The sequence below is a fragment of the Entelurus aequoreus genome, linkage group LG06, assembly GCF_033978785.1.
Source record: "Entelurus aequoreus isolate RoL-2023_Sb linkage group LG06, RoL_Eaeq_v1.1, whole genome shotgun sequence".
Taxonomy (NCBI): Eukaryota; Metazoa; Chordata; class Actinopteri; order Syngnathiformes; family Syngnathidae; genus Entelurus; species Entelurus aequoreus.
This window is the reverse complement of record NC_084736.1, coordinates 64,716,119-64,740,319: the sequence shown is the minus strand read 5'-3', so window position 1 is coordinate 64,740,319 and position 24,201 is coordinate 64,716,119. Positions and strand designations below refer to the sequence as shown.

At 41.2% G+C, this 24,201-nt stretch overlaps 1 long non-coding RNA gene across 1 annotated transcript; it reads right to left on the bottom strand.

Annotated features, from left to right (window-relative positions):
* Positions 1-1,672: 1,672 nt before the first annotated feature.
* Positions 1,673-12,192, bottom strand: LOC133651629 (uncharacterized). The gene is made up of 3 exons (XR_009826468.1): positions 12,115-12,192; positions 2,210-2,292; positions 1,673-1,783 (listed from the first exon to the last, which is right to left on the bottom strand). It is a non-coding gene; the product is annotated as an uncharacterized LOC133651629 (long non-coding RNA).
* Between the last annotated feature and the right edge of the window lie 12,009 nt (positions 12,193-24,201).

Genomic DNA, 24,201 nt, shown 5'->3' with positions numbered 1-24,201 from the left:
GACAGGCGGATCGGTGCGGCGTCTTCAGTAATGCGGACGCTGTATCGATCCGTTGTGGTGAAGAAGGAGCTGAGCCGGAAGGCAAAGCTCTCAATTTACCGGTCGATCTACGTTCCCATCCTCACCTATGGTCATGTGCTTGACCGAAAGGACAAGATCACGGGTACAAGCGGCCGAAATGAGTTTCCTCCGCCGGGTGGCGGGGCTCTCCCTTAGAGATAGGGTGAGAAGCTCTGTCATCCGGGGGGAGCTCAAAGTTAAGCCGCTGCTCCTCCACATAGAGAGGAGCCAGATGAGGTGGCTCAGGCATCTGGTCAGGATGCCACCCGAACGCCTCCCTAGGGAGGTGTTTAGGGCACGTCCAACCGGTAGGAGGCCACGGGGAAGACCCAGGACACGTTGGGAAGACTATGTCTCCCGGCTGGCCTGGGAACGCCTCGGGAGCCCCCGGGAGGAGCTGGACAAAGTGGCTGGGGAGAGGAAAGTCTGGGCTTCCCTGCTTAGGCTGCTGCCCCCGTGACCCGACCTCGGATAAGCGGAAGAAGATGGATGGATGGAATGGAAAATAAATATGTGTAGAGAGACATACTGTAATAACTTGAAGTAATAAATGAAGATTAAAAACTAATTACACACCAAAAATAAAAATAAAAAAATGTGTTAACTAAAAGCTTATCTTTTTTATATTTGCATAGTTTGTATATATTATTAATGTTGTAAATACACATTTTTATACATCTAGAAAGGGTGGTCCTAAAGAGGTAGGTATTTTTCAGAGGTCTCAAGAAGGTAACAAATACAAATAAAGTGAGTGTGAGTGTGTGTGTGCCATAATAATAAACATAAACATATGTATATTTAAAAAATAAATACATTGTTCAACATTTAAATGATGCGTCTTTTTAAGGCTATAGAGTGAGCACTGAAGATGTCAAGCTTCAACCCATGTATCTTCTGAGGTCAATCGGCATCAGCGTAAATCATTCAGCTTGGACATAGTCAAGGTCTTTACTTCATTAAAGGACATATGCTCCACTTGTTCCCACCGCCCTCCAACTCCTCACCCTTCATTGTTGACCTCAGCTTTTCTGCCGTGTCCAGTCGCAATGTTGCTACAGTGCACATGACCAAGTCGCACCAGTGGTAATGATTACTTAATTTGGAAGCAGGGAGTCAGTCCTCGCATTGGCGTGTATTGCTGTTGATGCGAGAATACTTCAAAAAGCACCAAGGCCCATAATTTATCTCTCTCCCCGGACCTGGATTATTTTTGGTAGCTTGGTGAGGAAGGCAGCGTGTGAGAGAAGAGAGAGTGTGTATCTGTCTGTAACTGGATGGTTAATACTACTTGACTGTTGACTTTGGTGTACTTATACTTTGATGTCAGTACCATGATCATCAACCTTTTTTTCCCCAACCCCCTAAAGTAGTTTTGCACTATACCAGCCATATGTTCCCCATCAACAAGTCATCTAAATTGGCTATCCAAAATTATATGATGCTTGTTGCATTCACATGGGATACCCAAGCCGAAAATGTACACTCAAAAGAAAGATCATTTGGAATAAACAATAAATTATTCATCAGAGGGATTAAATAAGTAATAGTGTGCTATCTATTTCTTTGGTGGCAATATTGCAATGCTTTATTTATTAATGGTTTTAATAGACATGGTGTCTTGTCGTGAAGAGCAAAGTCTAAAAAACTCTTTGGAGACTCTTGAAAGAAACCCTTTTGGGGAAGAGAGACGGTTACAGCTTCATCCATCTTCTCATGTCTGTTTCTGTGAGGTGGAGGGACACAGAGTTCAGTCTAGACTTATTATTTTGGGGGTGGCAGGGGGAGGGATTTGAGGTGCATTGGGTCAAGGAGTGACATGAGGCAGCTGTGGAATCCTGATCATAAAGACTCCCACACCTCAGTTTTCGACATCACACATGCAAAAGCATATCATACCATTTACCATCACCAGGAGGACATGTAGCTTTACTGGGAGAGATCGAATGTCTTTAACAAGCATGACCACAAAGGCTTCTGTGAAAGATTCCCAACTTAACTCCTCTCTCAAAAAAGCACCAGCATGTGGGTGAACACTCGCATCAAGTCACAATTATGTGCTCAGAAGAAATAAACAGCTTATTTTAAGTGATAGCCACCCAGCTTTGAGACACCAATTTGGGATAAGAAGTCTGGGATGGCTTCATCTCACCACGCGTTAGAACTGAGCAGATGCCAGGAACACTCCTCTCTCTGTGGCTGCATCCATGTTGCCTTGACAGCAGGTTTATTAGCCTGCAAAGTAGAAAAATATGGAATCTTTGTTATTTTTGACTGGAAGACTTAGGCTGATTAAATTAAAGGCCTCACTTTTTCTCCTCCAAACATATTGCTGGGTATTGTGGCCAAACAGCTCAATTTTTGTTTCATCTGACCACAGAACTTTCCTCCAGAAGGTTTTATCTTTGTCCATGTGATGCCAGATGAAACAAAAATTGAGCTGTTTGGCCACAGTACCCAGCGATATGTTTGGAGGAGAAAAGGTGAGGCCTTTAATCTCAGGAACACCACTCCTACCATCAAGCATGGTGGTGGTAGTATTATGCTCTGGGCCTGTTTTGCTGCCAATGGTACTGGTGCTTTACAGAGAGTAAATGGGACAATGAAAAAGGAGGACTACCTCCAAATTCTTCAGGACAACCTAAAATCATTGGCCCGGAGGTTGGGTCTTGGGCGCAGATGGGTGTTCCAACAGGACAATGACCCCAAACACACGTCAAAAGTGGTAAAGGAATGGCTAAATCAGGCTAGAATTAAGGTTTTAGAATGATCTTCCCAAAGTCCTGACTTAAACATGTGGACAATGTTGAAGAAACAAGTCCATGTCAGAAAACCAACACATTTATCTGAACTGCACCAATTTTGTCTATAGAAGTGGTCTTGGTCCCAAACTTGCCAAGGGACATGTAACCAAATATTAACATTGCTGTATGTATACTTTTGACCCAGCAGATTTGGTCACAATTTCAGTAGACCCATAATAAATTCATAAAAGAACCAAACTTCATAAATGTTTTTTTGTGACAAAAAAGTATGTGCTCCAATCACTCTATCACAAAAAATAAGAGTTGTAGAAATTATTGGAAACTCAAGACAGCCATGACATTATGTCCTTTACAAGTGTTTGTAAACATTTGACCATGACTGTATATTGTATATTGGCCTCCAATGTCTATTAACAAATATTGGTGGAGGAACGCAAGTGGCTATGAGCTACGGTGGCTGTTGTTCCAAGTGTTGACATCTTGCAAAATGTTGACAAATGTTTGACTTTCAGAGGCCTGCCAACAACTTTTTAGTATATAGCTTCAATTTTTGGGGGCCGAAGATGAGCATCAAGGCAGCAGAGGCAGTGTAGAGCAGAAAGAAGACTCTACAGCCTTTCAGCACGTACTGTAGGTGGATGAGAACATGCCTGAAACATGGCTCATAAGGCTGTAAATCTAACAGTACCCTATTGTCAGCGCTGGCTGCAGTGTGGCCATGGCATCGGCATCTAAAGTCAAACATTCTTAAGGTCATGCGATTCGGAATTTGAACAAATATTCTTAGAAAAATGCGCAGACATCCGACCTTAGTGTATTTATACGAGAATTAAAGTATGTGAGGATTAAGAATTTGAAGAAGTGAGATGACGCATGTTACGCGCCTCTGTGGTCAAGGCTGCCGATCAGAGCTGTGGCCGCAAAATGGTTGGTGTCTGTTGAGGCGGTAATACCAGGACCAGGTGGACAGCAAAGGTGAAGAATTCCATCGCGCTGAAGAAGATATTTTGGCCTTTTTGGCCTATGGAACTTAGGAGGCACCTGAAAGATACCAATAGGCCAAGCAGTGTGCGGCTTTAGCAGTCGCCGATGTAAAAACTTTGACATGGAGAACTTCCCCGAAGCCATGGACAACAACTTCCAGACAGCTTTAAAGAGATTCAAGACCACCATTCACCATCTCAGTAATGTGAAGCAGTGCACTGTCAACACATGTATGGTGAGGATCAATCAATCAATCAATCAATCAATCAATGTTTATTTCAATAGCCCTAAATCACAAGTGTCTCAAAGGGCTGCACAAGCCACAACAACATCCTCGGTACAGAGCCCACATACGGGCAAGGAAAAAGTCACCCCAGTGGGATGAAGGATGGTGTCCTTCTTCCACTAACAGCGTTTTAACAGACCAAAAAGTAAATAATTTGATTATTTATAAAAGTAACGACGCTACTCTCGCCGTTATTATATAAAGCTGTTATTACGATCACTGTCCATGAGTATGGGGAATCGGACCCCCTGATTTTGGCAGTATGCTGTCTGTATGACAGAGCTTGATCTGCTTTGCCAGCAGTAAGTCAGGCAAATTTCCAGTAAAAGTTGCACTTAGAAGGGGCTGTCCTTTGTCAACTGTTCTGTTCATAACTTTTATGGACAGATTTTTTAGGGGCAGTCAGGGTGTTGAAGGGGTTCAGTTTGGTGGCTGCCAAATTGGGGATCTGCTTTATGCAGATGATGTGGTCATGCTGGTTTAGTTGGGCCGTGATCTTCAGCTCTGACTGTATCAGTCCGCAACCGAGTGTGAAGCGACTGGGATGATAATCAGCACGTCTAAGTCCGAGTCCATGGTGGAGTGCCATCTACGGATCAGAGATGAGATCCTACCCCAAGTTGAGGAGTTTAAGTAGGGTCTTGTTCAGGAGTGAGGGAATAAGGTATTGTGAGATGGTGGTGAAGCGGAAGCTCAGCCAGGAGGCAAAGCTCTCAATTTGCCACCCCCTCAACTATGGCCATGAGCTTTGGATATTGACCCAAAGGACAAGATCGCGGGTACAATGAGTGTCCTCCATTTGGTGGTGGGGCTCTCCCTTAAAAATAACGTGAGAAACTCTTGTCAGTTATAGGTCCTGAAGGCCCGAAAGAGAAACTTTAACCAAAATTACAGGGTATTAAACCAACACAATGCATACAAAATCTGGGTGTGATTTTTGACTCTGAATTGACTTTCAACCCACATATCAAAAATATTAGACATATTTTTATCATCTTAGGAACATAGCCAGATCCCGCTCATTTCTAAGTCCAGCACGGATATGTTAATGCATGCTTTTATTTCCTGCCGTTCAGACTCTTGTAATGCCCTGCTCTTTGGTCTTCCCAAATGAATATTAGATATCTACAATTATTAAAAAAACTCAGCTGCACATGCGCTGATCAGTGCCACAGGGGGGAACCACATTACACTAGTTTTAAAGTCGTTGCATTGGCTTCCTGTCCGTTTCAGGGTCGATTTTGAAGTTCTACTATTAATTTTTAAATGTCTTAATGGCCTTGCGCCTCATCTATTTGACCTGTTTTTACCCTATCAACCCTTGCAGATCTTCTGGCACCAGCCTTTTATCTTTACCAAACGCCAGGCAAAGGCCCATAACGAGGCAGCATTTAGCCACTATGGCCCCCACCTGAGAAGCAACCTTCTGGAGAGTCTCGGGATTGCAGAGGCTGTTAATATTTATTGAAAAAAAAAATTAAAATGCTAAAGGTACTTGTTTTTAATATAGCTTTTTGCTGAAAATGTTCAACGCTTCTTAGGTTCTTACATTTGTTTATGTTTTTGTCTATTGTTAGTCTATTGTTTGACTATTATTATTTTAATATATTAATTTATTATTTATGTTTACCACAGGACAAAGTGCCTAGGAAGAGGGAAGCCCGGGCTTCTCTGCTTATGCTGATGCCTTCGTGACCCGACCTTGAATAAGCGGAATAAAATGGATAAGTGGATAGATGGATTATTTATGTTTCATTTTCATTTTATGTACATTTTTACAATATATTTTGTATTCTACTTTCGATAACGCACATTTTTAGGTATTCTCAAGAGTGGGCATCTCAAGGGTGGGGTTTTCTTCAATTTTTACTGCCATGCCTTGACAATGGTGCTTTGTGTGTGTTTTTTCTTTCTAAAGTGGTGTAAAACACTGTGTTCCAACTTCCCTGTTTATGAATAGTGTTATTTAAATAAAGTTTGGATTGATTGATTGATTGATTGATTGATTGATTGATTGATTGATTGATTGATTGATTGATTGATCGAATGTAATTCAGATCAAAGCCGCTACTCCTCAATATTGAGAGGAGCCAAATGAGGTTGCTCGGGCATCTGGTCAGGATGCCTCCCTGGGAAGTTGTTCAGGGTACGTCCCGTCGGTCGGAGGCCTCCAGGAAGACCCAGGACATGTTGGAGAGACCGTCTTTCAGCCGGTCAGGGAATGCCTTGGGATTCCCAGAAGGACCTGCATGAAGTCTGGTCTGTAAGCTGATACCCCCATTACCTGACTTCGGATAAGTGGAAGAATATATATGGATGGAAGAAGTGAGCTCACTACATACGCCATTATGTCAACTTGCTACACATGCATGATTGTTAGCGGTTTTAAATACTACTTAAACATCGCCTGTACATTTATTAAGGTGATAGCTTGACGATGACAAGTTGACCCTGAAAATAAGTACCGTATTTTTCGGACTATAAGTCGCAGTTTTTTTCATAGTTTGGCCGGGGGTGCGAATTATACTCAGGAGCGACTTATGTGTGAAATTATTAACACATTACCGTAAAATATCAAATAATATTATTAAGCTCATTCACGTAAGAGACTAGACCAGTGGTTCTTAACCTGGGTTCGATCGAACCCTAGGGGTTCGGTGAGTCGGCCTCAGGGGTTCTTCTGCCACGGAGGTAAAGACACATCCGACTTATCGTGTAAATAAAAACTTCTCCCTGGTGTAAAACACCAGGCGTATTATGGATACCCCCAAACAATGTTCCCTCTAATTTTCCATCTGATTTGCAGGTTGTTTGATTGATCGATTGAAACTTTTACTAGCAGATTGCAAAGGAAGAGAATACATTATATGAAACAGTACAGTTTACTCAGTTCAGTACATATTCCATACAATTGACCCCTAAATGGTAACACCCGAATAAGTTTTTCAACTTGTTTAAGTTGGGGTCCACGTTAATCAATTCATGGTAATGTGTGTAAGGCGTGTAATTTGTTGTGAGTTCATGCACTGTGTTGGTTTTGTTCTTTGAACAAGGTGATGTTCATGCACGGTTCATTTTGTGCACCATTAAAAAAACATACAACTTTTTCTTGAATTTGAAAAAAAAAAAAGTTTTATTTTTCACTAAAGAAGGGTTCGGTGAATGTGCATATGAAACTGGTGGGGTTCGGTACCTCCAACAAGGTTAAGAACCACTGGACTAGACATATAAGATTTCATCGGATTTAGCGATTAGGAGTGACAGATTGTTTGGTAAACGTATAGCATGTTCTATATGTTATAGTTATTTGAATGACTCTTACCATAATATGTTACGTTAACATACCAGGCACGTTCTCAGTTGGTTATGTATGCCTCATATAACGTACACTTAATCAGCCTGTTGTTCACTATTCTTTATTTATTTTAAATTGCCTTTCAAATGTCTATTCTTGGTGTTGGGTTTTATCAAATAAATTTCCCCAAAAAATGTAACTTATTCTCCAGTGCGACTTATATATGTTTTTTTTCCTTCTTTATTATGCATTTTCGGCAGGTGCGACTTATACTCCGGTGCGACTTATACTCCGAAAAATACGGTATTTATATCAACATTTGGTCCTATGGAGAATACAAATTTGAAATTGAAAAAAAATATATATATATAGACTATGCTCTAAACTACATGCATGGAAGATAAATTATTGAGGAATGTTAATGACAATTATATTGTTAGTGCCATTATATTGCCATTATTTGCAGACACCAAATTATTCAGCACTTGTAACAGATCACAATAAATTGTAAATGTAAACGTACCTAATGAAACCGTTGCGTATATGCAGCGAATAATGTTGTCGAATTATGAACTATTACAAACTAGGGATGGGTACGTTTCAAATTTTAACCAATACGCTACGATTCTCGTTACCTGCGGTAGCAACATATATATGATTAATTAAATACAGAGAAAAGCATGCTGTGCATCAAGGAGAGAGGTGTTATAACACCACAGTAGTCCAACTATTGTATCAGAAGCTGATAAGTTATTATGAAATTACCAATGAAGATGTGTAATCGGTGGTCGCATCCACAATTGGCTGCAGTAGTAGCAGGTGTTTTTCACACAGCTTTATGGTGACAAGTAGTCCTCATATTTGCAAAAAAACAAACCACCTGACACGTAGAAGTCATGCGGGTGAGTCCAGTGCACGGTAAATATGTTTCCCCTTTTCTTCTCAATGACAGCATCTCAGTCACATTGGGGCAATTTTTGCGACTTTCAGCATATGTTTTAACCGCAAATCTATGATTCTGTTTACTTCCGCGTGCCCGGAAGTGGGACGGTGAAAGTTTGACTCCGATTGGTTGTTCCGCTATGTCTTTTTTAATGCTTTTCAGCAGCACCTGAATGTTTTAGCGCGTGCGTGTCATAATTACGACGGTGAGATGGATACAAATGAAATGTAAGGATAGCAGTATCATTAGTCCAGAATTTTAACGGTCCGCTTGGACCAACCCAATTAGCAACTGGTACCTAAAAATACCGGTACTGCGTATACATTCCTATTAGGGGAGCATTGTTTGTTAACACTTTTGGTGCTGTCTGCCATGCTGCTCTGTTGATGTCGACAGTCGCAAACGAGAATGTTACACTCGTTATATGTCATCACACAAGTTTCGCAAGATTAGAGCGGCCATACTTTATAAAAGATCCCCAGTCAACCGATTCATGACTTTCCAACCGGACATCGACCGATCCATACCAGATATAGATCGATCCAGGGGCTCGCCAAACAATGTAATCATATATCTTAAGTTAAAACCGGTTATAAATTTGTACCGAATATTTTTTACACCCCTAGTTATTATGAATGTGTTCGTTACTACTTTAGATATTTACTTACAGCATGTATATAAAACCTTAATGTAAGTGTTTGGATGTGCTTTTAAGGGCTTTATAGGCAGAATAGAGGGACTCCAATAGGCTCCTTAGGCGAACTTTAGATCGCATTTATTTAGTATTTAGAATGCATAAAAAAAGAAAAACATAAGTTCTTGTCTCACATAAGGATTGTGAATGATAGGCAAAATTCCAAAAAAGTGCAGTTCCCCTTTAGCATTTAACACTGTGCTGCCCAGTTGTTATATCTTGTTTTCTCACTCTTCCAATTTTCATTTGCAAGTGTGCATTCTTTTCAGTTTGTCCACGGTTTTGTTGCAATTTTTAGGAAGTATTCTGTGCTATTAAAGTGAATGTGCTAGTTTTTCTTTTATTGAGACCCACAGAGTGTTTGGTTGTAAGTATGTTAATTGTTTGATTGTAACGTGCATCTTATTTGTAATTTTAATTACCAAATTTGGAGGTGTGGAAATCGCTATGTAAAATCACTATTGCTAATCATCTGCATGTATGTGGCAGAGCACCGAGCTAGCTTGAAAAGTGGAGACTTACTTTTGACCGCTCTTTATCGGGCATGCTTGCTTTGTTGGAATGGAAAATTGCAAAATTAACTAGAGGCGGTCAGCTACGGATATCCGAAGTGCTTAGGCCAGTGGCGAGTTTTCAACTGGAGGTAATGTCACATGCAAAAAAGGTATCGAAATACGGTACCGTTTGATTTTACGTGAATCGATACCTATAAAATTACCGTAATACGTACCCATCCCAATAGGGATCCCAATAGGGTCCATAGTGATGGCTACCGTTCACATTTGAACCCATTTGGTTCTAATTCCAGGTACCTGGGAATCGATATTGGTACTCAACGGTACCGGATTTTGTTTTTGGAAAAGTGGAGCTTGACATAACTTATGTTAGAAAGTTTTTTGAGTAAAGGGCTTTGTTGCCTTTAAAATTTCAACATTAAAATAGAATAGGATGAACTGGTCACACGCAACCCAGACACCGTAACATGGCTTTGTTGGATTTTACGTAAATCGGTACCCGGTGGGACTGGCAGGTTTCGGTTGGTGATAAAAAAAGTTCAGGATGTGATACCCCACCCTAATCCCTATACTACAAACATATTTGCGTCTCAATCAATCAACATTTACAGTCCATGCCAGGCTAGAGCTGCTGTATGTGTGAAGATCGTAGGCATTGATATATATTATTCACACATCTGTGCAAACTCCAACGAGCATCCCTCATCCAGTGAGATTGCGAAAGGTGGAATGATGGTGAGAAAACACATTCAGTCCTGCCCTCTCTGGCCTGTGGCTGATGGGAGGAGAGGATGCCGCTCACCTCCCATTTCCTCTGGTCCACAGGAGGCCCATCTCCACACAACCACTGACCCATCTGTCCCACATGGCTAACTGGGCTCCTGTGTATTCATCACAGCAGAGAAAACCTGAGGGGAAGGAGGGGAGAGGGGTCTGCAACATCTGGGAACCATCAAGCCAAAAGAGCCTTAGATCCTAAGATTCCAGTCTCCGACCCCTCAACTCTCTTCACCTCCCCCATTGCCTCTACTCAACCCCTCCACCACCACCTTCCCTCTCCATCTGTCTCCCTACCTCTCCTCTCTGTTCCCCCCACCAAGTCCTTTCCTCCCCTCGTTCTGGCTGCCCATCATTTCCATGTGTCTTCGGCAATGGGCCTAATCCAAACAGATTGTAACTGTTTCAAAAACATACTCCCCTTCTCAGCCCCCTCCGCTCCTCATCTCAGTTCTGTGTTCATTGCAGGGAACAGATATTCTCTTTCATAGCGGAGGAGGTTCTGATGTCAGCCGGGTCTGGGTTAACAGGTTAGTGCCACACAGAACCATTTCAGGAATAATGAGCGGGCCAGGCCCCGAAGTAATCTGGCAGATGACTGTTTAATTCTCAGACCTGACACAAAACACACCCTCCAACCTTCCCCTCTCGCTACATTCCCATGAGGTTCGCATTGGAATGGCCACAGCTGGTCACATACTGTGTGTGGTGCAAAGCTCATTGTCTCAGCCATAGTGTCTAGCTAGCTGGGCTAGTACCAAGCTAGGGAGAGGTTTTGAGGGAAGCAACTCGGTAGGGGGCTTGGGAGCTCGGAGGTATCCCTGGAGACTTGGGCCTCCCACTGGGAAGCCTGCTTGCATCAGAGCCCCCCCCCCCATCAGTGCCTGCTGAACTCCTGCATTTTGTGTTTTGTTTAGATGAAAGCTTTGTACTTATTTACCATAATTAAATTAAAGGGATTAACACGGTTTTGGTGTTGCTCACATCTGTAATCTTTCTGCTTGATTCATCTTATTTTCCTGTGTCTTGGATTCTTGAGGGAGGGGAACAGAATGTTTTTTTTTTTCTCAGAAAATGTGTTCTCTAGAAAAGAAAGAACATGAAATAGTTGCTACGGCATGCTAAAAATAAAATTGGTTGCAAGGATATTAGAGTGTGGATTGTTGTTGCAAATTTATATTTGAACATGAACATTTAGGGGTTTGTTTAGATTCAGGGCCAAATAACCTACAGGATAATGCTTTCAAATCATTTAAGACTGCCATGCTCTGTTGATTTTAGTTCATTGCTGTTTCCGTGGTCCCATTTGGACTGTGACTGAGGGTCAAGGAAGTTGTGGCCTGCAGATCAGAGGCTGGATTAATTGTTGACACTCTCCCAGTCCAAACAGAACACTCGCCACCCCTATTACACACAACTTCTCCCACACACACGAACGCACACACAAACACAGACAGACATGCACAACATCCTTACCCCTCCCCACCTACATTGAGGTCCTGACAGACACTTTGATTTATGTCCAGCCACCAACAAAAAAAGAGACCAAAATCAATTGGCGATTACCGCACTTAGCACTGGGCTGTCACCACCTGGGAGTAGGGTGTTGAAAATAAAAGACAGAGTCCATACAACACTTCCATACCATTCCCACTGGGGGAAAACAGATCAGTGTTCAATCTCCATATGCACAGCTAGTCTCCAAACTGAGCAGCTGTAACATTTGTGGCAGTAGCACAGAGGTTAGAGGAGCTGGCAATGTGAGTTAAGTGTCAATGGTTACAACTGCCAGACTTACCAAGAACTGTGGGGGGAGAAAGCAGTCATCATTGCCACTACTGTATAGTCCTTGACAAGGCTTTGACTTCCAACTGTCTGACGAAAGAGCACTAAGGCTATGCTTGCAGCTGTACATCTCTTTGATCATCTATAAGTGACAGTGGTGACAGTGTCATATTTAGAACATAGAAAAACAAGCATGGAAAGTTGCCGCAATACATAATCTCTAAGCATACAGTGGTGCCCAGTACATAAGGGATCAAAATAATTGACCATTATACTACTTATAGTATCATCCTCGGTTAAGATACCAAACACATCCTCTAAAAACATGTACCGTATTTCATGGTAACTGAAAACTCAAAATTGGCCGAATGTGTGAATAGTTTTCTATAGTGCCCTGTGATTGACATGTTTACTGTCCAGGAGCTAGTTCAAATATTAGCCAAACTGAGTTCCCTTCTGCAACAGTAGGTGGCCATGATGCTCCTTTTCAGATGGTTTGGATTCGGCTTTACAAACAAGACAGAGATATTCTTCATGCCAGTTGCTAACTGGTGGAAGCTGAGTGGTCAAATGGGCATCTTTACAGTTCTCTTACATGGGTTCTGTAAAATTATATATGCATAGGCCCTTGTGATTATGGTGCTCCTCATCAAATGCATTAACAGAATTGACCAACTAGAATAATGTATGTTAATACAACAAATAAAGTTGAATTATGGCAATTGTATGCATTTTTTGAAAATATGGTCCGAATCGCAAGTTCTTTCGTACATGTAATCATACCTATTGTGGTGGAGTTAATGATGTAATGCTATTTATAGTACATACTTGATACAGCCATCAATAGAAACAGTCAAGCAGGTACAAACAGTATGGACATCCCTTGTACGAGGCTGTGCAAAAAAAGAGTGCAGTTGTCTGTGTTGCAGTTGTCTTTGGAAAAAATGTATTGGATTACCCCCAAAACCGACTCCCCAGCCCTCAACCCCTGCATATCGTCTTGTCCGTCGCCATAGAGGAACCATGTCTGACCGAACAACTGCGTGTCTGCCAACTGGAATGTAAGCCAGGGTCAGTGGTGGGGGCCTCATGGCCTCCTAGGGACTATTCTGAGAGCAGAGGCTCATCTCCTTTCTAACCTTATACTGGCGTCTTGTGACTGTGGTTAAAAATGGTCCAATGTGCTCATGCCTCTAAAACACAATCGCTCTTACACACACGCACGCACACATGGCCTCGCCGGGAAGTTATAAAATGTAAACCAAAAGATATGTAACCTCACAATAAACCACATGTTCTCAAAGATAAATGCATTTTGCAGTTTTGCACTGTTAGTCACATTCCAATTTGCACCATGGGCAACAGGCAAAGTAGTTATTTGGAATAATAACATTATAGGTAAGATACATGTACGTACAAGGATGGATGTTGGGGGGAAAAAGTGTGGTTAACCCAGTAATGCATAAAATACAAGTGGATACACCCACATGTGCCGGTACAACTATGACATCCCTAAAAAAAACCTAAAAAAAACATACTCATTATGTAGTACACTTAAAGACAAACTCCAGCAAATCATCTCTGTGCTCTTCCAAGTTCCAACCTACTGACCATACACTGTAATCACTGTGTGTTTAGCGTTATCTTTAGAGAACTGGCCTGCGTGAGTCCTCTTTACGAGACTGTAAACTTTTACTGCCTGTGTCTTGGTGCTTCAACTCCAGTCCAGCCACCCGAGGGAACCAGGGAGCTTACAGAGAGAGCTTATGGGATTGAATGGGAGAGAGCCGCTGTTGTCCATCTCAGAGGTAGCAGCAGCACGACAGCTCACAGCCAGCTGTTGTGAAACTGCTCTGTAGCCAATAAGATCAGTAACTTGGCAACCTGCCGTAATCAATAACATCCAATAGCTTCCTCTCGCTACAGTCAATATGTGTACACTCTATTGGGTGAGCCTACATTTGACCAATCTACCAAATAAGACAATTAACTGTTGTCGTGCTGGTTCTAATTAGTCATAAAAGACCGTCTGAATCAAGGGTCCGAGGGCCGGATCAGGCCCGCGGAATATATATATATATATATATATATATATATATATATATATATATATATATATATATATATATATATATATATATATATATATATATATTTTTTTTTTTTTATATAGCGCTTTTCTCTAGTGACTCAAAGCGCGCTTTTCTCTAGTGACTCAAAGCGCTTTACATAGTGAAACCCAATATCTAAGTTACATGTAAACCAGTGCGGGTGCACTGGGAGCAGGTGGGTAAGGACAAGGACATAACGGCAGTGACTAAGATGTCAGAAGCGGGAATCGAACCTGGAACCCTCAAGTTGCTGGCACGGCCACTCTACCAACCGAGCTATGCCGCCCCGTATAAAAATCCTCCTGAAATGTTTCGATGAAAGAAACAGCTGTTCTAAATGTGTCCACTGGATGTCACAATAGCAATTTGTTGTATCTTTGTAGATGACGCTACATATGTACAAAATAAACCACATGATGTTAGTCTTATAGAGTTAGACTTCCTTTTATTGCCATTAAAATTTGAACTTTACAGTACGGATAACAACAACATTTTGTTGCATTAGCTCGTTGTAGTGCAGGATAAAAGAGCAAAAAGGTGCAGACCTAAATAAATAAATTACTGTACAGTATAGTACTGCATCAGTCCAGGAAAATGATCAAACTACATAAATAACATACTGTAATTTGATTTTTATATAATTTGTTTTTATCTTGATAGATTAAACATTAACACCAATGAGTTGACTGATGAACATTATTACATAATTTATTCTGAAAATATAAATAACAACAGATAAAGTATATATACTATTAACCGCAACAGGTAATTGTACAAAAAATAATAATTTTAGAATGTGCTTGTTCTATTTTTAAACAAAGAAAACAATCTGAAGTTGTCTTTATTTTCAAGTTATCGTGCCGTGATTTTACCAGCCTGGCCCACTTTGGAGTAGATTTTTCTCCATGTGGCCCCCGATCTAAAATGAGTTTGACACCTCTGGTCTAAATGAACATAACTTGATTAATTTATGTCCCCTTGACCTTTTTTATCAAAATCATGACATTTACTTGCCTTGCCTGTCACTATATCCTGTTGTTGTAAGTACAGTTGCAGAAAACCGCCAACACAGAGCTGTAGTAGTGTAGCTGTTTACACTTCTGCAAGTATATAAATAAGCGTGCACTTTTGCATAATTATGCTGACACAGCGGCATGCACGTTTAATTTTCACCGTATCCGGAGGAAAACAAAACCATATACCTGTAAGCACCACTGAGGCAGTCTTTTAAATTGCACTTGATTTCTAGTAGTTGTTTGAACAACAATGAGTACACAAAAAACCTGTCGTGCAGACAAACACCTGTTGTGACATTCTGCCACAGACCCAAGATAGTGTGCGATCTTTGCGTGCTCGCTCGTGTGAGCTCTGGGAAATTAAAGCAGAGCAACAAGACCGACGCAATGCAAACAGGACTTTTATAGGCATGTTAACAAGCACGCCGGTGTTGTCCCCCCATTTTAGGATAGGCCGGGTGGGAGCAAGCCAGGATTGATTGTCAGGCAGGACAGTACAACAAAGTCTGGGCGTCTGGGTCACCTAGCATGGCCTCCGCTCGCTGTGGTTTCAGCTCAGATTGCTGTTTCATGTGTGCTCTCCTGCATGGAGACACTAACAAAAACATGGCTCCTCTGTGAATAGCATAGGTCAGCACACACATGTGCTTATAGGACAGGGCTATTCAACTGGCGGCTCGGGGGCCAAATCCGGCCCAGGAACGACACCATACCAGCCTAAGAGTTCAGTGCAAAACTTGGAAGGCAAACATTTCTGCAGCTAATTACATAACTACAGTGCTCCTGTTGTATAGAGGATCTTGGACCACTGTAAACACATTGGCAGATCCTTGCATTGACAAATGTTAACCTTGCTGGCAAACATAGAACACTGAGGTTCATACTTGTGATTTACATAACTGAGTCATTCCTCAAGGCACCCCTTTAAGTCCTGGTTGTTACGTTTTCTTAACGGGATTTCTGTAACTAGGGTGTTGCTGTAACTTGATTAATTCAGATGATCAGTAGCCTTGTGGTTAGAGTGTCCGCCCTGAGATCGGTAGGTTATGAGTTTAAAGGCCTACTGAAATTATTTGTTTTTATTTAAACGGGGATAGCAGATCCATTCTATGTGTCGTACTTGATAATTTCGCGATATTGTCATATTTTTGATGAAAGGATTCAGTAGAGAACAACAACGATAAAGGTCGCAACTTTTGGTCGCTGATTAAAAAAAAGCCTTGCCTATACCGGAAGTAGCGTGACGTCACCAGAGGAAGGACTCTTCACATTCTACCATTGTTTTCAATGGAGCGAGAGAGATTCGGACCGAGAAAGCGACGATTACCCCATTAATTTGAGCGAGGATGAAAGATTTGTGGATGAGGAAAGTGAGAGTGAAGGACTAGAGAGGCAGTGCAGGACGTATCTTTTTTCGCTCTGACCGTAACTTAGGTACAAGGGTTCATTGGATTCCACACTTTCTCCTTTTTCTATTGTGGATCACGGATTTGTATTTTAAACCACCTCGGATACTATATCCTCTTGAAAATGAGAGTCGAGAACGCGAAATGGACATTCACAGTGACTTGTATCTCCACGACAATACATCGGCGAAGCTCTTTAGCTTCTGAGCTAACGTGATAGCATCGGGCTCAAATGCAGATAGAAACAAAATAAATAAATCCCTGACTGGAAGGATAGACAGAAGATCAACAATACTATTAAACCATGTACATGTAACTACACGGTTAATAATTCCCCGCCTGGCAAAGCTTAACAATGCTGTTGCTAACAACGCCATTGAAGCTAACTTAGCAACCGGACCTCACAGAGCTATGATAAAAACATTAGCGCTCCACCTACGCCAGCCCTCATCTGCTCATCAACACCCGTGCTCACATGCGTTCCAGCGATCGACGGAAGGACGAAGGACTTCACCCGATCATCCGTGCGGTTGGCGGCTAGCGTCGGCTAGCGTCGGCTAGCGTCGGCTAGCGTCGGCTAGCGTCGGCTAGCGCGTCTGCTATCCAAGTAAGTCCTCCTGGTTGTGTTGCTACAGCCAGCCGCTAATACACCAATCCCACCTACAACTTTCTTCTTTGCAGTCTTCATTGTTCATTAAACAAATTGCAAAAGATTCACCAACACAGATGTCCAGAATACTGTGGAATTTTGAGAGGAAAACAGAGCTTTTTTGTATTGGATTCAATGGGGTACCAATACTTCCGTTTATCTAGTGACGTCACGCGCATACGTCATCATATATAGACGTTTTCAACCGGAAGTTTAGCGGGAAATTTAAAATTGCACTTTGTAAGTTAACCCGGCCGTATTGACATGTGTTGCAATGTTAAGATTTCATCATTGATATATAAACTATCAGACTGCGTGGTCGGTAGTAGTGGGTTTCAGTAGGCCTTTAAACCCCGGCCGAGACATACCAAAGACTAAAACAATGGGACCCATTGCCTCCCTGATCGGCACTCAGCATCAAGGGTTGGAATTGGGGGTTAAATCACCAAAATGATTCCCGAGCGTGGCCACCGCTGCTGCTCACTGCTCCCCTCCCCTCCCAGGGGGTGGGACAAGGGGATGGGTCAAATGCAGAGGGTAATTTCACCACACCTGGTGTGTGTGTGACTATCAGTGGTACTTCAACTTTAGAACAACTTCCCTTGTGGATCAATAAAGTTTGTCTAAGTCTAAGTCATTTCTTAAACGTCTTTAGGTATACCAGTGGTGTTCCTCAAGGTTCTAGTGTAGGTCCTCTCTTTTTCATCATTTGGGCTATTCAACTTGTGGCCCGCGAGTTCAGTCAAAAAACATGTGAGAGACTCACATTTTTGCAGCAGATTCTTAAAAACACTAGAATGCTGTCATAGACATAATCTTCATAGTTTTTTTTTAGAGAGAAACAGCAGAACGCTCTTAAAGTTAAGTTAAAGTACAACCGATAGTCACACGCACACACTAAATGTGGTGAAATTACCCTCTGCATTTGACCCATCCCCTTGTTCCACCCCCTGGGAGGTGAGGGGAGCAGTGAGCAGCAGCGGTGGCCGTGCTCGGGAATCATTTTGGTGATTTAAACCCCAATTCCAACCCTTGATGCTGAGTGCCAAGCAGGGAGGTAATGGCTCCCATTTTTAATTTTGCCAAAATAAATAGACTTAAATCAAATGTCTATTCTTTATTTATTGAATCAAAAATACTGAAATTCCACGACATAGTGAATTTGCAAACAGCTAAAATTATGCACAAAGCAAACTATAACCTGCTACCCAAGAATATACAACAATTCTTCTCAAAAAAAGAGGAGAAATATAATCTTAGAGAAAAACGTAATTTAAAACATTTGTTTGCACGTACAACACTTAAGACCTTCAGTATATCAGTATGTGGAATTAAATTATGGAATGGGTTAAGCAAAGCAATCAAACAATGTACTAATATGATACACTTCAAGAAACTCTTCAAACTTAAAGTGTTTACAAAGTACAAAGAAGAAGAACCATGACAAACATTCTCAATTTATTTCATCCATCCATTCATTCATTCTTAAAGTAATCTTACTTATCTCATCATATGAAATATGACTTACTTCACCAATTATTATTATTAAATTCTTACTATTATTTATTTATTTATTTTTATTGCGATTACTTATGGAGTTTATTGTGAAAAAATTGTGAACAGGAAGTGAACAAAAAGTTTTGCAACTGTTATGTAAAGAAAAGGGGTAGGATTAAATAAGCTCTGCTTCTTCCTACTCCTTTTCGAACATGTTGAAAAGAAACTGGAAATTGTGATGTATCATGTTTTATGCTTGCATGTTCGAAATAAACTGAAATTCAAACTCAAACTCAAACTCTAGAGCAGTGTTTTTCAACCACTGTGCCGTGGCACACTAGTGTACCGTGAGATATTGTTTGGTGTGCCATGGGAAATTATGCAATTTCACCTAGATGGTTTTGCAAACCAATAATTATAATCCGCAAACATTGTACCGTTGTAGAGTGTCCGTCCTGTCTGGAGATCAGCAGAGTAACCGTGTAATACTCTTCCGTACCAGTAGGTGGCAGCAGGTAGCTCATTGCTTCGTAAGCCTACTTTGAGACAAGAGAATTAATGATGGTTATGGTTTGAAGTCATATGGAACAATTGTGTCAGGTATTTGATGAGAACGACTTTATAATGTCAATATAGGCTATTAAGTTACGTTTTTAACATTTTCTGCTGGTGGTGTCTGTCATGTATTGGTTACTCGGGTCACAGGACAATACCGGAACCAGTGTAAGGGGAACTTAAGGGCGGGGGACACTGGATATGATGACATGTGTTGTGTGTTGGACACCTGAAAGTGGAAAAAGTGAGAGCGGGAATAAAAGGCAGAAAAAGTCAATAAGCTTTCTTTAGGTGTATTATTAAGCTTAGATTGCTAATAAGGGAACTAATAAGTGACATGATTGGCACACAACAATGGCGACGAGGATGGGATAGTGTCCCCCTGGATTTTTTCAATGAAAAAAATGTGCCTTGGCTCAAAAAAGGTTGAAAAACACTGCTGTAGAGGATGTTGGTTCCCCAGAATGTACGAAATAAAACTGATAATAAACGGTAAGTCCGACCCCCCAGTTTTTAGCTTTCTGCAACTGTGGCCCCCAAAACAATGTACCGTATTTTTCGGACTATAAGTCGCAGTTTTTTTCATAGTTTCTCAGGAGCGGACTTATGTGTGAAATTATTAACACATTACCGTAAAATATCAAATAATGTTATTTAGCTCATTCACGTAAGAGACTAGACGTATAAGATTTCATCGGATTTAGCGATCAGGAGTGACAGATTGTTTGGTAAACGTATAGCATGTTCTATATGTTATAGTTATTTGAATGACTCTTACCATAATATGTTACGTTAACATACCAGGCACGTTCTCAGTTGGTTATTTATGCCTCATATAACGTACACTTATTCAGCCTGTTGTTCACTATTCTTTATTTATTTTAAATTGCCTTTCATACGTCTATTCTTGGTGTTGGGTTTTATCAAATAAATTTCTCCAAAAAATGCGACTTCAAAATGTTTTTTTCCTTATTTAATATGCATTTTCGGCCGGTGCGACTTATACTCCGGAGCGACTTATACTGCGAAAAATACGGTAGTTAATATCCATGCAGTAGGATGTACTGTAGTTGGCACTCCCAATTGGAGCTGCATCAATGAAAGTAGAAATGTACGGAACAACTCCTGTATATGTCACAGATGATGCACTGATGCTACACAAATCTTTACATTTAAGAAGAACATGTTTTGACTGGTTTAAAAACCAAATTGCCTAGTTTTGCCAGAGCTCTGTTATAGGCCAGATGAGCCCCTGACCCAGTGGGCGAAGGAATCATTATGGACTCATAAAGGGCCCTGAGCCAAACCTCCACTCAATAATGCTGGATCCACATGAAGCCAATGCAGCTGATTAATTAGTCAAGCAATCAATGGGCTGCGCCTTCCATCCACTGATTTCCGTTAGCAGTTTGCCCAGGTACTATAGCAATTACGATAAACACAGGAAAAGCACACCCATACGCAGTTTTGTTCCCTTTGTAACGAGGGTGAAAAAGGAGAACGGGATACAAAAACAAAGGACGACGATTTGATTTGGTGACGAGGAGGGAAAAAGCTGGGGGAATAAGTACAAAAGTTCACACCTAGAAAGCGGTGAGAGCAGGCTGGCTGTCAGTCAGGAGAAGGAGGTGCCATTTGAAGGCTCAGTCATCCTTGACAGTGCTGTCATGGAGCGCCTTAATTAGCCAGGATTACTTCCTCACTTAATGAAGCATGGGCTTCTTCGTCTCGGCCCGTATACCACTCTCCCCTTTCCCTATTTTCCCTCCCTCAGGTTTTTTTTTTCCCTTCCATCAATCCATCTCACTCATTCTCAATGGTCTTTTTTTTCCTCTTGTTTGTTTGCTTCTCTCCAGACAGGCTGCCCAAACCGCACTTGATATTTGAGACTTTTCACATCCCCATCAAAGATCTTCTGTCACATCCACTCCCAGTGTGTTCTCTCCACTCACAAATCTATTTTTTTTTTGGTATCGTATTCACCCTCTGCGCATTCTTGGCTGCAGACATTTTACACAGACTGTGTTCAAGTGTTGTTGCTGGACAAGATCTCTGCTAATGTGCTGTGGTAATCAGTAGGTGACTGAAAAACATAACAACCTTGGGGTCCCACTCAAGATAAGAGGAGACTTGAGAAATGATTACAGCAGGGATATTCAACTAAATTTTTTGGGGGCCACATTTCCAGAAAGCTAAGGACCAGGGGGACCGGACTTCTCCCTTACCTATTACTCTTATTGTGTATATTCTGTTTTGGGGGCCACATTTCCAGAAAGCTAAGGGCCGGGGGGACCTATTACTCTTATTGTGTATATTCCATCAAACCAGTGTCCTCTACAGTTGACGTTTGATTTTTGTATATTTCTTTTGTCAGCGTTACAGGAGCACTCAGTCAGTTTTATAGGACTGTTAGAATAATCATGTATATATTATCACACAACTTTATGCTTAAGGGCCGTTGCTATACTTATTATCTGTATTTTTCTATCTGTTCTGTGTGTCTCGTATCAGTGTTGTGTCCAGACTCAGCCTGCTGACTGCCAAGGCCGAACACCGGCGTGACGCAGACAGGGCAGAGACAAGGCGATATCACCAGCGTCAACACATTTGCATTTTTGCATAATCATATATTGTGTTTAACTGGAGTTGTCAAGATTACCCCCTTCCCTCAGCGACAGCTTCAGTGATGTAACCAGGGACCTCCCTATTAAACAGAGGAAGCTGGGCTGGACTTTTAGAACGTAGTTTGGATCTGGTACTAGAATACAGCCCAAAACACGTGTCTCCTCATTGAGCCAAATTGAACTCTGTCTCTGCATGATTCCTTGCTTCTCGTCTGTTTAATAGATGTCATCAGTGTTTGAACCTGACAAGGACCTTGTCCAAAAAAGGAGAGAGTGTGGAATCCAATGAGCCCTTGTACCTAAGTTACGGTCAGAGCGAAAAAAGAGCTAAAGTGCTTCGCCGATGTATTTTCGTGGGGATAAAAGTCACTGTGAATGTCCATTTCGCGTTCTCGACTCTCATTTTCAAGAGGATATAGTATCCGAGGTGGTTTAAAATACAAATCCGTGATCCACAATAGAAAAAGAAGAAAGTTTGGAATCCAATGAAACCTTGTACCTAAGTTATGGTCAGAGCGAACAAAGATACGTCCTGCACTGCACTCTAATCCTTCACTCTCACGTTCCTCATCCACGAATCGTTCATCCTCGCTCAAATTAATGGGGTAATCGTCGCTTTCTCGGTCTGAATCGCTCTCGCTGCTTGTGTAAACAATGGGGAAATGTGAGGAGCCCCTCAACCTGCGACGTCACGCTGCTTCCGGTACAGGCAAGGCTTTTTTTTATCAGCGACCAAAAGTTGCGAACTTTATCGTCGATGTTCTCTACTAAATCCTTTCAGCAAAAATATGGCAATATCGTGAAATGATCAAGTATGATCTGCTATCCCCGTTTAAATAAGAACATTTCATTTCAGTAGGCCTTTAAGGCAATATTTCTTCTTCATAACATACGACAAAATAAACAAACATGATAAAAAAAAAAAAATTTACTCCGAATCACATCTTTTCATCGTCATGATTTGTACATGTTCTTTTAAAATACAGAAAGACATTTATATTGTTTTGTTCCACTATCATGTTTGTTCCATAAACTATCACGCTTTGTTCCATTGTCACTATTCTAAATCTCAATTTATTAAGATCTCAGTTCCTTTGAAATTATAATTACTTGCTCCATAAACTAATCTGTTTTAAATGGTGTTTGATAGATTTTTTTTTATGTGCTTTGTTCATGACTTTTAAGATATTGTATTATAACAATACCTTACTAGCCTATATAAATCAACCATTTAATTATACACATCAGTAGGCTAAATGTACCTCTTCAACATATAATATAACAATTCGTTAAATTTCAAAAAGTTTAACTGTTTAAATATTGAGTTTGTGGGTTCCCTGTATTATGCATTTCCACTAATGATTTTTACAGCAAGAACATTGGATTTCAAAATGTTTTACAAGCACCACTTCAATACAGCATGTCAGATATGGAACAATCACAAAATATACAATGTTTTTTGATTTAGCAATTATTTCACCCCGTGTTTTAGACGTTTCATGAAGTTTTAATGAAGCATAAATGCTCAAACTGAAATCCCACAATCATGCAAGCAAAGTGTTTTTGAAGTTGTGCAGCAGAAGATGGCCCGTGGAAGGCTGCCGTGGTGTGGTGGCGAGGAATTGAGGGAATGTGATAAAGAGAAGGGACTAATGAAGAGGTAAGAAGATAGGCAGAGGATGACGAGAGGAGAGGAGAAGGAGGAAGAGGAGAAGTGAAGGAGAGGTACAGGCTCGCAGAAGCAAGGAGAGCAATTTGCCGCCACAGCGCACACAATGTCCCCTCCATGCCTGTGGGCCATGTGAAGACTGCTCCTTCAATTACACTTCACACAGGCCAAATAGAAAAGAGATAGACGAGAGAGACAGACAGAGGAGGAAGAGGGAAAGACACACAGAAATATTGAGGCACAGGGGTCACATTAATGAAGCCAGGGATACAAAACAAAGCACTTGGACAGCACTGTAAGTTGTACACTGAAACTATTTTATGTTTTCTATTTTAGTTATTAACTGAAATACGCGTAACCCTTGTAACCAAAAATGTATTGAATATCTAAACCAGGGGTGTCAAACGTACGGCGAACATGTTTTATCCGGCCCGCGGGATGAGTTTGCTAAGTATAAAAACGAGCCGAAATTTTCGAATGAAAGAAACAGCTGTTCTAAATGTGTCCACTAGATGTCGCAATAGCAATTCTTTGTATCTTTGTAGATCAGGGGTGCCCACACTTTTTCTGCAG